The following is a 14,579-nucleotide window of genomic DNA, read 5'->3' on the forward strand; positions in this document are numbered from 1 at the left end:
ATTTGCCATCCCCCATATCAGGTTTACTTAGCATCCCATCTCTGAAACGAATCAGGATTGAATGTGCAGGTGCCAAGCACTCCACTGACAAACAAGTTTCCAACCTACAATCCTTAATGACATTTTTGCTTATATCCTCAAGCATGAGGGTCAGTAGCCCTCCCACTCTCTGAACGCTTCCTGTCCTATCCTCAAACCGCTGCACTGCAACCCAGAAGTTTCCTCCTCGCAAAGCGTGTTGTACCTTCTGGTCACATTCGTCGTGTGCTTCAACTAACTGGCACACGCCTAACAGCACCCCGAGCACAGTCAGAGCACACACCGAGTTCAAGATCAGCAAAGATCAGGATCGTGCCGAGTCAGAAATGCCATAGCCAAAAGGGGGCAATTTTATTCTTTTTAAAAGCTTGGTTTCTCATTAGGAATATTTCACCTGTGATACTTTAACATTGCTGTTTAACCTGGTTGCATGATGAAAGGCTTTCCAGAGTTGTTAGCCATGCAGAGATTCTTCACTAATCCAACTCCATTCAAGTACAGAGCAAGAAACAGTCAAGGCTGAGAGTTTTTAGGAGACGTCAGAAATGTGCAGTAGTCTGGTGCATAAGCACCCATCTTACAACAACCAGAAGGCAATGCAGAGCACCTCTCTTCACAACATCCAACCAATATATTTTTTGGCTATGTAACAATTTTCATGCAAGACCGTTTAGATACATAGCTAGTCTTACACTGCTGAGCAAACTCTCTCTCCAGCCAAAAGAGCCACTTTGCCCACAACACAGTTGGCCTTTGACATAAGGTTTTGTTAATTGAATTAAAAATAAAAAATAAATAAAAATCTTGGAGCAACTCCCTCTGCTGCAGCAGTTTTAGCCAGGGCAGTTCCCTTGCCTCCAGCAGGGCTTTGCCTTATTTTGAGGAAGCTGAAGGAACAGAGAGAGATGGAAGCTTTTCTGGGATTTGGAAGGTCTAACACCAACCGCCTAAAAATGTCAACAGAATGACCGTACAGGTTTGTACAATGCCAGCAGAATAGGCTTCTGACCACAGAACATCTGGGAGAAGACTGGGAGAAAAAAAAATTATTTGGAGACTACCAGAATGGGTACCCCATCTGAGACATGCGAAGTGATCTGCAGAAGTGCTGAGTACTCTGAGAGGCAAATGAGACCAGCAAGGGCTCTGCTCTGAACATACCAAGAGTATAAATTGATATGACTCTGCAGTCATACACATTCTCTAAATTGGACATCCCCATGAGTTAACACCATCTCCACTCCTTAGTTTCTTCATGATGTCTGTGTCACCTTCTCAGCTCAGTGTTGTCATGAAGATTTATATTTGGAAAGTGTTTACAAGCCAGAAGCATCTAAAAAGAAAAAATTAGTACCTCTGTCTACACCCCAGGGTTTGTGTGGCATGCTGTGCTTACACAGTCCATGTATACCAACCCTGCACATCAGATAAAGAAACGTGGCACACGAGCCTTGCTCATACACACAAGGGGACTCACCGACAGTTGCATAGGCAAACTTCAGTAGTTGACATGATGCAATCTTAACACTTGATTAATGTTGGGGACTGTCTTTGATACTGCCCCAATAGGGCAAGCAAATGCTCTGAGAGCTGCCAAGCCGCTGAGCTTCCTCAGTTCAAAGAGCTGAGGGCTTTCTCTGCATGTTTAACTATGTAGAACAGCACTACTTTCCTCAGAGTTTTATACCAGGAGCTAATTCTGATCACCAGTGTGTTACCGTGTTATTTCTGCAAGGGCCAGACTCCTCTCTCTCACAAGTCTTAGAAGTTAGAATAAAGTTTTAACTGGAACCAACCTTGCTACTGTCAATACCAGCTACTACCCAAACTTCAGTGAGATGCCCCACTTCAAGAGCATATTTGAGAGGATGCACTTTGTAAAATGAAAAGTGCCCTTTGGACCAAAGCCCAGCAAAGCAAATGTGCACAGTAACTTCAGTTCATGCCTTTGCTTCAGACATTTTTTAAGATTTTACATACTCAAAAACCAAATTGCCTCTTCCACGGAAAGTTCTCCATGTCTTTATTGGTACTTTCACAAGATACAACTTCCAAAGGTTGTTTTTCCAATTTACACAGATGTTAACCACAATTACTTATCATTCGTACTCTCACAAAGCCCACAGTGCCATAGGCTATGTGCAGAGCACCACTGTGCTGAGCAACAAAGTCAGAGGAGACCCTTCCCTCTTCCTCTGGCTCCTCTTCCCAGTAACACGGTGCATTACAAGGTGCTCCTTTCCTTCAGGCATCAGGTGGAAGAAGTATAATCATGATCCTAAACCTCCCCAGCTCCCACTGACTTCAGTGGTTGTTCGCAGTGCTCAAGAGTATTAATCTTGCGTTTTAAAGTCTATGCTCAGGTACACACCACAGTTCCCAGTTTCCTTAATCACCCCCTGAAGGCCAGCAGTTCAGGACATAGACACTTCAGTTCTCTAACAAACACTAATTTTCAAAGATACTTTGCTGGGGGAGAGGAACTACAGGAACACTAATTTTTGTTTAGAAAACAAGAAAGGAGCACACAGAGTTTAAGTAAAACAAAGCAGAAATTAATACAGTCTGTTACTTTTTGTGTGTGGTCATTTTTCTTTAGAAAAATGTTATCAGGACAATTCTCTGAGCAACAATGACCTAACAAAGACATCACGTATTACGCCATTTGCACAAATAATTACACATCATTTAGATATTAGTCTTCCTTCTCAAGGCATCACAAGGGAGTCTTCACTTTTTGAGCACATGCAACTCATTAACATTAATGACAGCTACTCACATATACAGGACAGACAGTAGATCTCTTGAGAATCTCTGCATTCATCGTACCTTGTCTGGGGAAACAACGGAAATGTAACAAAGGCAGACCCTACATCAAGGGGGATTCAGCCACTGAACTTCCATTCCTGACTCTCAGCATTTCTCATCACTTACTGCTCCCCCAACTCCTTATGAAACATTGCTGTGGTGCTACTCATCATCCTCCTGAACAGCGCGCACCTCTGTCTCCAACTCGCCCTGGAGATGGTCTTGCTCCAGGTTACACCAGGCAAACCCACATTCCCTCCACATTGGGAGCAAGTGAGAATCACTTACTGGGGATCCTGTTTCTCAAATTCAAATTTGATCCAGATTTCCAGATTGTAGTTTTTACTTTGGATTTTTCCAAATTTTGTGCCCACTAAAAATACAGCACTGCAGCTAGCTGTTTTTGCCAGCAGTTTCTGTTAGGGCTATGTCAATCAACATCATCATTCCTCTGCAGTGTTAGTGCCTTCAGAACTGACATATGCAAAGGAGAGAAGTGCTAATGCTTTTCCACACAAGTGTGGCAGCCATATCACACTGAGACAGTACTAGCAGGTATCTTAACCCCTCCTTTTCCATCTCTTCAGCCCTGTCACAACTGTAGAGTACTGAACAAACTGCTGTTCTCAGCTATGCCGGTGAGGAAAATGCATTTCCATGTGCTATACAAGCCTCATTCCTGCTTATAATTCAGCAGGAACTCCAAGAGAAGGAAGATGGTGGTGTCACTGTTGGAGCAGAGGAGTGGCTTTCAGGGGCTTTGAGCTCTATACCCAGTTTTCCTGTTGGGAAGGAAACCTTCTTCGTTGGTCTCTCAATCTCCAAAACAGTGACTGCACTACTTCTCAATCCCTTAGAGGAGTGCTGAGAAGGTAGCCAGTCTTTGTGAAGGGCATGTAAAAAGCAGAAGTGCTTGTTATCCTTGTGTGTCTACACTAGGCCTTTTTTCATATCCCTTATAATGCCCCTCCAGTCCCTTGCTTTTATTTCACACCCAAATCCCTGTGGCTCCAGCTCACATCAGTGAGGCGGATGGAGAGCACTCTTTCCCCAGCAAGTAAGTCCAGCAGTAAACTTCATAGGGCTTAACCAAATCAACAGAATTTCAACGGGAAGTGAGACAGTTCAGAGTTACTATGCTTTAAATAGTAGCGTAAGTTACAGCCCAAACCTTACAAGTTATTATAAAATTATCACACTTAAATTTTCACTTTTATTAGTAGGCTCTGTGCTCAGTAGACAGAAACAGCACTGACTTCCACAGCTGCATCTCCCTGCCCAAACTGGATCCCTCCCTACAAATGCCTCCTGTGATGTGCAGCACTGTTTCGCGTCCTAAGAAGTCCTTCACTTACATAAACTGCTAATCTAAATATATTGCTTTCCATGGCCAACAATGGTTGATAAATTGTGTTCCCTTTATTTGTACCATTCCACAGTCATTACGAGACTTGGTAAAGAACTTTCTCCAGAGCAAAGTTAAGCCAGATCTAAGCTGCTTCAAAGTGCTGATTCAACTTGCCGGTAAGTTTATCACTCAGAGGAAAACACAATTGTGTAACCTAAGAAGATATTGCAGTAGGACACTCCAAAGAAGAAGAGAAGCAATGTTTAAAAAAAAAAAAAATCTACTTAGCTTCTCTATTACTAGTTATCACAGAAGCAGAGCTTACCTTTAAAAACACAAATTAAAAGATATTATTTCAGAAAAAAAACCCAACAGCTTCCAAGATCACAATGCCATATTAAATTCTTTCCCAAACTCAATAAACTATGACTTCGAAAACTTGTAAAATCTTTACTAGACTCTTGACAGCTCCACATGTGTCTGTGGCAAGAAGAATGGAACCTTTTACTAAACATCTGCTAAATCTTGCATCTTGGCTAGAATGACTCTACCCAATAGCAACACACTATCTAACGCTTGCTGACTGCGGTCTGGGACTGTGATGGAATCTGTCTTTCTGCATGAAAACACCACGCCGCTTTGCCATGGTACATTATCATAGCCTGCATTTAAAGCAGCCATTTCCAGTAATACTGCATAATGGCACATCTCTTAGGGTAGTTGTGCCTCAACAGTGGCACATTGCTCATCACCGGCTGAAATCATACAGCTGCCAGCTACGTTTTCAAAGAGGATGCATGCACAGCGTCTCCATTTGTAGACACTGCTCTGGGAGTTAGGAGTCCAGCAGCTTTGTTTGTGAGCTGTCAGGGTACACATCTAGAGAATAGCTTAAGAACTGTCAATAAGTTTAGTCAAAGAAATTTCTGAGACCAGAGAAATTAGAGAAAGTAAATTTGCTTGTTTGTGCAATATATCTGAGAGATTCCTCTACGGAGTATATTTAACAACATTCTCTCATTCTACAGAATGGTGACTTCCAGTTTTCCAGGACAGGTCAACATGTATATGTTAAGCAGTTCTACCCATATATAACCAAGTATTCTGAAAAACTAGTAAGGCTCGGGTTTCTAAGTTCACACTGTCCTGTCATTACTTGAAACACAGAAGACACTCACATAGGGACAGTATCCCCACATCTTTTGGAGGATCTCACATCTGCTTCAGAAGCATTTTGCAATGGGTAGTGCTAGAAACAAGGCACTTAGCTAGTGGTAACTTAGGCCTGATCTAGCACAGCAATTAAACATTTCCTATTTGATACTCTGTGAAAGAACTTTAAGGAGAATCTTACCTTGACACAATTGGCATTTTCCTTATTTGAAGTCATCCTATGACTCCTGATAAACCTCTCTGATTCAAAAGAACCCAAGCGTCTTGTGTTAATACTAGTTGGAATAAGTTGCTAAAACAGTTCAAAACATGGAGTTTACAAAAGCTTCACTTGCTTATGCTCAGAGCAGCTTTTCAGCTTCAAGGAGAAGCTAACGATTTTACATTGTCCTGCAGAAATGCAGAACAAAATCACTGATGTCTTCATAGTCCACTGAGTTTAGTTTCAAAGCACAAGTCTGTATAGCGCAAGGAATAGATCTGCTGAAAGGGAGATTTGCCCACCTACGTGGGCAAGATGTGCAGGTCCATGATTTGGGTGTGGAAATAAGTTGTACATCTACAGACCAGCTGAATTTCCCAGTCTTTAATGATGTGATCCCTCTAGCTCAGCTCTGCTTCCTACTTTGAGATACTTAGAAACCCAAATATTTTCTTGAAGTCAGCTATGCCACAAGAAGCTTCCCACTTCTTGTGAGCATAACAGATAGCCACAACAGCTTTTTGCCATTTAATACTTTTAAAAAAAAAAAATTTTCTTCCTGACAGTCCACCCAATGCCATTTATAATAGATAGGCGTTTCCCCCCATTGCACCTCTGCACAGCCGTATTACTCTGTAGATACTAGTCTCATGGGTTTGACTTATTTTTGACAATCATTTCTCTCCACCTATTGTAAAGCCTTTTATTTTCTGAGGCTGTCCCTAACACTGACAAAAAAAATTATATCTAACCTGAGTAGTTTACCTTGGACAGCAATGCTCAAGATATTCTTTCTGGCTTGCTCTTCAGCATGTGGTGCATCATAAGGCATGAAATCCAGAAGCATTTCTCCCTGTATATCATAAGTACTTTCCCTTAGTGGGATGGATTTTTTGAAACCGGTAAGTCGTCTTGACGACATACTCAAGGAGACCTTTTAGAAAAATGTACGCTATACCACCATGTTTATCCCACACACCTCCCTCCTCTCAGCTGGCAAGAGGACAGAAAGACAAAAAGCATGTCTGCATTCTTACAAGACAAAAAAAAAAGATGTCTCACATCTAAAAAAGAAAATGCTACGGCAATCTGGGAACTCCAGTGCATTGGAAGATGAAAGATAAATCATGCCATGTGAATGTTGCACATGTTGTTGTTATTATCTCCAAGAGGAGGACCCCATTGTGCTAAATACTACACATGCTCAAAATAACAGGCAGTTCCTGCCCCAGAGGCCTCATAACCTAAGATAAAAGCAGTATTGTTGTCCCCTTTTTATAAAGGGGAAGTGGGACACCAGAAGATTCAGTGACTCGAACAAGTTACTCAATGAAATGGCAGATCTAGGAATTGAACCCAGATTCAAGTCTCCATCCCATGATTTCATCTACACATCATTGCTCAAAAATCACTTTTAGTTAAGCAGCAACACGTAAGCTTCAAATTGGTACTCATGATTATTTCTACTTATTTAATGAGAAAGCAAAATACTTGATCTATTGTTCATTTCCCCACTCACTTTAGATTCCTGTAAGATTCATATTTAAGTATATGTCCAAAAGATGTCACACAGCCACAAAGAAATCATTTGTATTCACAGTCAATTCCTATGACATACTGAGTCCGTTCATAAGTGGAATACTTTAGCCCTACCTTTGTATTTAATTTTGTAGGCCAGTGCAAAGGATTAATTTGAAAAGATTTATGCTGTTTCTAAACATGGGACATGATTATAAGACACTGCAAGAGCTTCTAGCTGATGGAACACAGAAGAGGGGAGAAGGCTCAAAAATATCACAGATTAAAAAATAATGCAAAACAGCAATCTGAATACATTTGATAGGTGAAGGAAGTGAAGTTGCTGCAGGAGGTATGGAGGCTAAGGAGAAAGAAGATAGAAAGAAGACCCAAAGGGCAGTCAACAGCAACTTCAGGAGGAAAAGGAGAGCAGAGCAGGCCTGCTCTGAGCTGTGTAGGGCATGGGAAGCAAGGATACAAGTACTTGAAAGTTCTTGTTGATAATTTACATTCCATAAGTCCAAGTTTAATTGTGTATTACCATGTAATTACTGCCAAATGGGGAAAGAACCCCTCTCCAAAAGAGTCCAAATGAAAGGCTAAATTGTAAAGAATAACGGACTACAATGGGGCTGGTGTCTCCCTCCCCGATGAGGGAACACAAAGGCTTCTGCTTCTGTGTTACTGTTTGAAAAGTTACTTAAGGCAGGAGAGCTCAAAAGCAATCTGGCTGCTGAGTACAAGCACAAATGCTGGTAGTGCACACAGAACTGGACTGGGACTACACAGCACTTACTGCACCAAGAAATGAGAGTACCCAAAAAAGGAGGCTTTGCTAGACAAAGATGAGTCAAAGGACTAGCCTACTAAAAGCAAATTACTTACATATTCAAAGTCAGAGAGCACTGACATCTATCTTTAAACAGGCACTTTAAAAAAAAAAACCAACACATTACATGCAAGTGCACGCAGCAGCAGTATTATGCTTCACAGGTGGTCACAACTTAGGAAAAATTATTACAACCATTGGGAATAGAATAGGAGCAATTATTATGTTGCCTAGGAGCGTGACATTAAGAACTGAGTTGCTCAAAATTTTCTGAAAAATCAAGGCAGTATAAGTTGAGTACCTAAAAAAAACACCAACCTAATGGCTATCCCAGCTAGTAGCTTCAAATTCCTGCTTCATTTCACAGTATGAAATAAGTTGTGAAATCACACACTTAATAAGCTACCTAAACGTTTGTCCATTTAATATCCGAACCCAAATCAATATTTCAAGAGTCTTGAAAATGTTTTCTTCTCTTGGGAAATTAGAGACAAAAGCACTCTAGGACTTAAAACAGAGTGAGGAGGGATACAAGTTCTTTGGAGGTGCACAGAACAATACTAGAATTTCCAAACCTAAAAATAATGTGAGAGCAAACTCACTAATGTAGAGCAGCTGAAGAGATGTACACTGTGAAACTGCGACCTTTAGAAGAGTTAACCCTGGGCCTAATAGAAAAGCTGAGATGGAAGAAGACATTTGCACAGCAACAAGGCTAGACAGGAAGCTGCACCCTGGGGAACCATGAAGTTTGTGCAGGACAAAGAAAATGAAAACTCATAATGAAGTTCAAACACTTTGGGATGGGGCAGGGAGCGGGGGGAGAGAGTGATACAGTCTCGCCAAACTGGATGGCTCTACTAGGCTGGAAAACAGCCTCTCTCACAATCCAAGAGTTGCCTGAATTGCAGCAAGTTCTTCCAATGATTTTAAAGAAAATACTTGCAGACTGAATTCTACTCCCGTCCAATGGGCTTTACATACCTTCATGAGACAGCAATCAAATTTGATTTGTTCTCAATACGCGACGAGACATTCAGTTTTGGCCATGTTTTAAGAGAACCAGTCGTAAAAGGTCAGAAGTATAGGAGGAGGGAGCAGGGTTCTCCCAGCAGACCAGACTGCTACTACATTAACCTGGAGGTCACCACAGTGATCATAGCAAAAAGCTAACCATATTTGAGAAAACACTAGATTCAACTCTTTAGAGAACTGATTTTTATTTATCCCTCTGGAGCAGAGACTGGGAAGTGCCTCCCACTGCAAGTCTCGGAACCTAGTGGAATAAGCGCCAAATAAACTGACACTAGAAACTGAGGTTACACTGAACATTTTGAAAGTGCATGTAAGTGGACTGCTCTTTTCACTGGGGGCATTAAGCCATTCTCCAAGCCCAGTTGTGATCACTGAGTTTTAAATCACTGAGCTCTATTTACTCCTGTGGTCTTCTCTGTCTTGAAAGGGTGTATTTATTTCCTCATTTTTAGGAAGAAAAAAATAGATAGGGCTACGTAACGGTGCTACACACTGTATTTGGCAAACTGGGAAGAGTAAAACTATGTTGGATTACTGAAGCTGTACAGGAAAATTTCCCTGTTAATGTCTGACATTTCAACTTGGTCAGTTCTGACAGCTTTCTGGCTTTTCAGCAAAAACCCAAAACAAATATTTTCAAACACTACCTCAAGAAAATTAAGTTTGCAGTGTTTTTCTTTGGACAGGCCTTTTTCTAAATGTAAAAAAAACCCCAAACTCTAATATAGGTTTGTTTTCTCCTCAAAGAACAGAACATTTTCTTGTTAAATGGCTTCAAAGACTTGCAAACATTTTTCTGAGAAATTTCAAGTAACTCTAGAGTAGTTCTGGAAACCTCACTCTTCCCATGCAAACTTCTGTCTAGTATCAGCATCCGCATATAGTGATCTTAATCCTCCACTGAATGAAAATACACATGAAAATTAACAGAAATTTCTGCCAATACACTCCCTTTCTCCAGGGAATGCTGCACCAGCTCAAAGTCTGCCTTCATGGCTGTGTTACTTCAATTATTATCTGGATAGCAACATATAATTCTTTCATTACTAAGTTTGAGAGAAAGATCACTCACCTCTCAATCTTCTCCTTGGTAATATATCATCTAGTGTTTGAGAGCAAAAAAATAAAATGAGAGAAACATTGTATTCTCTCAGGAAAAGTCAGATCTGGGACACTACACTAAGAAAAAATAATTGGTCCCATTATTATCATAGTCTCCAGCTTTACACTTAAGGGAGAAATATGTCTGAATAGCTGGTTACATCAGCAATGCAGATAGAGAAGAAATTCCCACAGTGTGAGTAAGTCTTCACACACTTAGAGAACGTGACCACACACAATACACATTACAGTGGAGAAGAACAAAGCAACCTCAGGAAGTGTCCCTGATTGTTTTCGGCTGATTAAGGACATATGCCAACAAGCCTCTAGTTGTTCAGGGAAGCTTTGCAACTTGGGTAGGTCAAATTTACATAACATAATTAAAGATATCGAATGGTTTGGGTCTATATAAAACTCACATTCAGAACAATGTAAGGTGCAAGTTTAAGACAATTTTGTTGTTTCGGACCAGTTCAACCAAGGGACAGCTTTATCTTTCAAGTTAAAAGAGCAGGGGAGAGATTAAAAGTCAGCTTAGCTAATGTAAATAGCCAATTTACATTAACGTCAGCCATTTGTTTCGGAATCAAAACACACACAGACGTCAAGTAGTAACAGCAGTTTTAGAAAACAGCGTTTAGCTGGCATGAACATCAGGCCTTTGAACAAAGATACTGCCTATTACTTTTTTCAAAAGTCATTGCACAAAGACCTAAAGCCTTTTGGATAAAATAAACCTCCAAAAGCTGCACTGAAGTTAGCAGGAATTTGCCAGGCTGTTGCTCTTTCCAGCAGAGCAGCCAGAAGTGCCTGTACCAGGCGTTGAGCAGGAGCAGTCATTGCCAGCCCCAAAGGCTTCCACCGAGCCATGCAGTGGGGAGAAACATGCACTCCTCTGGGCACTGCTGATGCTGGTATCACCTCAGAGCTCATCAATAGAGAAGTTTTGAGTTAACCAAGTGCCAGCATCACCTCAGTGTTGGGCCAGGAGTACTGAGCAAGGCTTTGAAAACAGCTCCCCTACACAAGGATTGCTCACTTCTCTCCTCCCTCCCCAAGTCAGCCAGCCTAATAAAAAGGTATTACGTTTCCCTACAAATCACTCAGACTTCTGTAGAGAAGCAGTAAAAAAAGCCACAGTAGTTTTTAAAAAAAGATAAACTAAACATAGTACTTGGAGAAAAATGTAAGCCTTCCTGTAAATTAAACTGAACCTTTTTACATAATAGATCGCTCACAGCTATTTGTAAGGAAGTGACAAAGCTGCTGCAGATCTTAAGATATTGTAGCGAGGTTCACAGATGCACTTATGTAAATATTTTCTGACAACTCAGCTGCTACCGAAAACATTTTTGAAGTTATCAAAAAGAATTTAAAGTATTTTCCACTCTAGTCATTAACTCTTTATTTGCAAAAAGGCGCCACCAGAACTGTTAAGCAAAACGATCCCTTCTACAGAAGGCACAAGCCCAGACAGCAATGCTTTTAAACATGCCACCAAAATCTGAGCTCCAGCACCGCTGTCAGAGGGCAGTCCACTATCAGCTTGTTGTCCCAAGCCAACAAGAAGCACGTTTTCGCATTCAGAGCGATCATGCTCCACAGCCCCTGTTCAGTCCATATACCACACCACACAAGAAGCACTCTCACACTGTAAGCTGGTTGGGCAGCTAAGCCAGGACAGGTTTCCCAGTCATTAGGCTGCCAGATATAACACTATGCCAATTTAGCCAATGCAGTTAGCATTGTATGGTAAGACAGCAAGAGTCAGAGCCTGACCATGCTCGGCTTTAGCAACCTGAAAAAACAGAGACAAAACGCTTTACCTCAAAGCCATTATCTATTTCTTGGCATTACAAGGCAAAAATACTACATGGCCTGGCAGCGGTCTATTAGCATATGTATTTTATCTACCATCACGTATGCGTTGCCATCTAGCTGCAGTTTCTTTTGGAGCTTATTTTCCTCTCCAGACATTTAAATTGCATAATTTTTTTTTTACTGTTAAGCATATACAAAAAGACATCTATTAAGTGAAGGCTGTACAAATTAGAGACAATTAAGAGCAGCTCATTAATGGTTTGTTATCTCTCTAGCAATCCTCCAGGAATCATTAGTGGCCACACCAGATCCTATTAGATTCTGTATTTGGGTCTCAGATTTGAGACAAAAAGCTTTGTGAAGACATGTCTACAGACAGCTTTCCCTACTGGGTACTTATCCAAGCCACCTCAAGCATGCAAGACATAAGACATTACTGCTAAGGTCAGCAGGAATTCACACTACTAAGAGGAGCTTCGCTATAGCTCTGTTTCAGATGGTACAACAACTTGGTGCTTGAGGCTTGATACCAGTTGCCTGGGTTTTGCCCAAATAGCACACTTTGGGGGGTAAGGGCAAAGGACAGGACAAACCCTCATTGCTAGGGAAGATCAGGTGATAGCAAATTGCCAGGAGACCACATCTGAGGTACAAAAACTGCTTGACAGCTCCTCAACCATGTAATTCATTCCTCTTCTCAGAGCTACACAGGGCAGATCTCACAGCAGAACAGATCTTCAGGGCAATGTGCTTTCAGAGTTCAATATCGCATAGCACTAGGGATGCTTAGAGAAGTGTAAAAGACAACTGGACATATTTACAGCACCATCTCCTAACCGAAGTACCCAATTAAAAACCATACATTATAGCAAAAAAATTGGCAATTAGATCAGTTTACCTTTTTTTGGTGTGTACGCACATATCAACCCCATACAGAGATTTCTGCAAGAAATATTCTAATAGAATTAATTAATGCCTTTTTAGTTGGTTCCTTTTAATTGTTGTTTGATTTCCCTGTATGGGTGAGAAGTATTTATAATACCATTCACTGCACCAACAGATCAGGCGGTCACACAATCCTGGGGAGATGAAACAGATTCTTCCCTCCAGAGGAAAAGCCACATTTAAAGTCAGGGAATGGTCCACGCTGGAGCACACTCTCTCCTGACTATAAAAAGGAGCATAGGGAGTTTAACCCTACAAACACTCCCACAGGTTTTTCCTGTGCTGTCTGAACATCCACATACAAGTTTGAGTGCTCTGGCACTGCAGCTGTGACACTTATTTTCTACAAAGATGTTCATGCTATAGTGCTTCAGTAGCAAACATCGCAGTGGACTTAACTCCAACTCTTCCCCACACAGCTGGGATAAAATCTTGATGTTACTGAAGCCCAGAACAAAACTGCCACTGACTTCAGCGGTGCCTGAATTTCACCCTAGTTTTAAACGGATCTCATTATTGGCTGGCAAGATTTCAACCCTTTTTAATTCCCAGAAGCTCAACCACAAATCCCTCTTCTCCTCCCACACAGCTGCTCTGAAACTCCCAGAGCTTCTCTAAGACAGCAGCCGAGCAGGCCTCCTTGGGAGGACTCAGGGCTTTGCTTTCAGGAGATCCACACCTCCTCAGACCATCTCCCAGCTCCAGAAAGCCAATCTGTAAAGATCTTCAAATTTATTAAGCACAGACACCCCCTGTGAGCTTACCCCTTCCCCCTCAAGCTCTGCATATCATTGCCCACAGCAACTCGCTCCTTCCCGCTTTTCCCACACCACAGTCAAGGGAGCACAGACCTGGCACAGGCAGGGCTACTGAGCTACGTAAGCATGGTCCACAGTCCGGGGCATAGCAAAGGACTCCAGGAGGCAAAGGACCCAGCGCTGGGCTCAGGAATCTGCAACAGTCCCATGAAGTCACAGCACTGGGATCTAATTCAGAGCCTGGCCCTCCCCCAGCATTTGTTTTTAAAGAAAGCAAACATTATAAACCGATAAAACAAAATTGCAGTGACAGGAACAAGATAAATCAAGTATTGTCCAGCCAAAAAATTAAGAACCCTGCTTTTTGGTGTCCCCAAGTGACTTCCAGATACAAAGCTTATCCCAGCCATCTGGCCATCGAACACAGAGACAAGACAGAAACGGCCTAACAGAGGGATAGATGTCAGAGAGTGACACAGCAGCATTTAACGGGGCAAATAAAAGGATGAATGCAGCCTCCTGACAAGAAAGCATCACTGTGATCAGAAAGAGAAAGGAATGGAAAAGTCAAGGGAGGCTTTCAGACCAGGAGCTTACAAATACCAATATCCGCCAACCATCCACAGGCTTTGGCACATTCATTTTAGGTGCCTTTGACAAAATCTGGTAGTTCCAGCAGAGCGAGCCGTTTGCATATCAGCGAGACACGGGCACAGCACTGTCAGCAGGAGCAACTGAGCCTGAAAAAGCAGTGTCACATTTGGTTTAATGTGGCTGGAACATTGCACTGGTTACCGTGGCCGTCAGTTTGTTCAACTGCCAAACACAGCATTAGCAGGTCGTGGAGGAGTTAAACCCTCATTCTGCAAAGGCTCGCCATGTGCTTCATGCTCAGCCACCCCACTGGCTATGGAAATACTCCCACCCACGCCAGTCTTCAAGGGATGGAGGACTCTATGCAGCTCAGTCTGGTAGAGAAATCAAAATTCCTTTTTTATTTCT

This window comes from Gymnogyps californianus, chromosome 9, assembly GCF_018139145.2.
Source record: "Gymnogyps californianus isolate 813 chromosome 9, ASM1813914v2, whole genome shotgun sequence".
Taxonomy (NCBI): Eukaryota; Metazoa; Chordata; class Aves; order Accipitriformes; family Cathartidae; genus Gymnogyps; species Gymnogyps californianus.